The 3,256-nt window shown below is 49.3% G+C and overlaps 1 protein-coding gene across 1 annotated transcript in view; it reads left to right on the plus strand.

Annotated features, from left to right (window-relative positions):
• The window catches only part of Dcaf17 (DDB1 and CUL4 associated factor 17), a 60,671-nt gene extending 59,056 nt beyond the window's left edge, over positions 1–1,615 (plus strand). Inside the window, exon 16 of the transcript XR_001783197.2 lies at positions 112–1,615. The gene's annotated coding sequence lies outside the window, so the exon portion shown is untranslated. The remainder of the gene's footprint in view (positions 1–111) is intronic.
• The last annotated feature ends 1,641 nt before the right edge of the window (positions 1,616–3,256 follow it).

The following is a 3,256-nucleotide window of genomic DNA, read 5'->3' on the forward strand; positions in this document are numbered from 1 at the left end:
TAGGGAGCCTGTTCTCTATTTCTACCGAGTGGTCCAGGGACTCAAGGTGACTGAACTTGGGCTAGGGTCGAAGTTCTGTCAGGTCAGTATTTTTCCATTTGTATCTCTCAGGATCCAGCCGGAAACACTAGGTTCACTCAAAGGATTTAGCTTGAGAAGGTTGACTACATGGAATATTTCCAGTGAGACAAACAGACTTTAAAACAACCCAGCAAGATTGATGATAGCCACGGAGAAGCAACTGCAGGACGTGAAGGCCTGTGGAGACAAGGGGGCGTGGTGGTGCTGCAGACCTCCTGTGAGAACCATGGCTACAGGAGAGAGCATATCAGAAAGTTCCAACCGAAGGGAGAAAGAAGAAAACAGATCTAGCAAGGAGACACAGGGATAATATAGGTCAACTCATCCGCTTTCTTCCCCACCTGTCAGCAGCATCCATCCACTTCACACAGCTGGAAGCCGCGGGACAAGGAAAGCTACAGACCTGTGGGCCGCCTAAAACCATCCAAAACCATGGATACTTGCACTCTTCCACTCTTACAATTCACAATAGTAGCAAAATTACAGTTACAAAGTAGCAGCAGAAATAATTTAATGGTTGGGGTCACCGCAACCTGAGGAACTGTGTAAAGGGGTCGAAGCGTTGGGAAGGTTGAGAGCCACTGTAGTAGACTAAAGTCTTCTGAACACAGGCAAGGCCAAGGGTGGAGAATGGGGGAGCAAACGAATACCAATCAACACGGTTGGACAGATGGAAGTGTAAAAATATGGTCTACTTACGCCCGAAGTAAACCACCATGTTTAATATTTTTGGTTGAGAATAATAGACTTACTATTCTTCTTACACACTAGAAGAAACATGCCACCATGCTAGGTCCTCCTGTCCTCTGCTCTGTGCCCTGGAGAGCTGACCTGCCAGGGGTACATCACAGCCTCTGGCTTCTGGTTAGGTTCTGCTTAGCCACTGGGAGACCCCTGCAGGAGTTGGGCAGGGAACAGTTACCTCCTGTCCTGTGTTTTCCTTTGAGTCCCATCCCACCCCCACCCCCACAAGCTGGCTGCACCTCTTGTACAAGGTTTCCCTTTCACATTTTTCTCTCTGGACTCCAGGAACCCTCTCTGCTGTAGGCTTGGGACAGTGTTAAAACCCTGCCCACTAAATGTAAATAGTCCTGGTCATTACTGAATTGCCCAATTTGAATATGCTGTCCATTCTCCATTGAAACCCTGATGGACACATTAATCTCCCAACACAATGCCCTTCCTCCCAGTTACTTAATCTCCTTACCAAGGGAAAAATAACAACATGGCCGCAGGCCACAGATTCAAATCTCTTACTCATTAATCCAGCTCTACTACCAGGGCCTTGACACTCCACTTCCTTGGTCTAAAACCTTTAATTAAAAAAAAAAAAACACAATATTTTAAGGGCTGGAGAGTTGGCTCAGCTGTTAAGCGCACTGGCTACCTTTCCAGAAAACCAGGGTTCAGTTCCCAGCACCCACATGGTAGGTGGTTCACAGCTTTAGTCTGTAACTACAGTCTCAGGGCATCCACTGCCCTCTTCTGGCCTCTGTGGGCATTGCATGCATATGGTACACAGACATGGAGGCAAAACTCTCATAGTTATAAAATAAATAAAACTTCAAAATGTTGTTTATAGTTTCTTATTCTAAAATTAATTTTAAACATCTATTTGGTGCGGTGGTGATAGTGGTGTGTGGGGGGGGGGGGGGCGCGCACAGCACAGCACAAATGTAGAGGTCAGAGGACAACTTGTAGGTTTTCTTTTGTACCTGTCAGTTCTTTGGACTACGCTCAGGTTATCACACTTAGTGACAAGTGCCTTTACCTACTGAACTAGCCCTCAAAACCTATAATTGGAAAAACCATTCCTTGATGAGCAGGCACATATGCACATGTGTGTGCTCACGTGTGCACATGCGCACACACAGGTGTGCACACACAGAGACACACTCGCGCGAGCTTTGCGCGCGCGCGCGCGCGCACACACACACACACACACACACACACACACACACACACACACACTACCTTTCCTGTGTTTTGTAAGGTCTCTAAGGGCTAGAGGGAGCATTCCCAAATGCACTTTGGAAGCCGAGGCATCCAGCACCCTTTTCCTCTGATAGTGATGCTCAATGTCTCACCTAGAAGGGCAAGGATAACGGAAAAGGACAGGAAGCCAGTGTCTCTTCATCAAGTTAAGTCACTCAGGGAGGTTTAAGGTCTAGGCTCACATTGGTTTGAGCAGGCAGACATCTTTAAACTCATTTTAGCACACTCCAGGCAAGTCCAGGGCTGTGACTGCCTGTCTTCCCTGGCGCAACTGCAAGTTGCAGGTGGCTTATATTCTGTTATTTCTGTCTTTTCCAGCTGTTATTGTTACTATTTTTGATATCGGATAGCATGTACCTCAGGCTGGCTTCACACTCTCCATGTAACTGGGGATGATATTAAACATCTGATCCTCCTGCCTCTACTTTTCCCATGGTAAAATTATAAGGGGTGTGTCACTTCTAAGGACTGTTCTAAGGACTGTGCCCAGGTCTTTGTGCGCGCTAGGCAAACCTAAGTAAGACCAATTTAGCTGCGCTTTCAGCCTTCTCTTTCTCTCTTCTCTGTTTTGATGTTGAGGCAGGCTTTCTATAGCGGTCTGGTCTGGAACTCTCTATGTAGCTTAGAGTGGTTTTACACTTGTGGCTATCCTCCCGCCTCAGCTTTCTGAATGTTGGGGTCACAGGTGAGCTCCACTACACTCTCATCCCTACAGGTGCTTCCTTACACGGTAAGGCCAAGTCCACTGCTGCCCTCAGCAGCAGACCCTCTGGGGGGTCAGGAAGCCTGGATAACTACAACCGCAGGCTTCACCACTTTCAGTGAATCTGTCTCTGGTGACAAAGAGTGTGTACCACCGCCCTCCACAAGAATAAGGAAACAAGGCGCATAGAGTTGAAGCAAAGTGGTAGGCTTGAGCTCCTGGGCGCTGTCTTGGTGAGGAACTGACTCACACTCAAGGAGGTTGGATGCTTCTTCAGGTGGTGGCCACCACGGCAGCCAGAGCTCACGGTGCAGCCGCGTGATCGGGGGTGGAGGATGGGGGATAAGGGGTGGGACCGTCTGGAGCTTGGGCCCGCGGCACCCCCGGGAGGCCCCACAGCCTGTTACCCTAAGAAAGCCCCTCCCCACGGGCGGAGACGGCGCCGAGAAGTCGCCGCCCCGGCCCCACCGCCGGGCC

Source organism: Mus musculus, chromosome 2 (assembly GCF_000001635.26).
Source record: "Mus musculus strain C57BL/6J chromosome 2, GRCm38.p6 C57BL/6J".
In the NCBI taxonomy this organism is placed as follows: domain Eukaryota; kingdom Metazoa; phylum Chordata; class Mammalia; order Rodentia; family Muridae; genus Mus; species Mus musculus.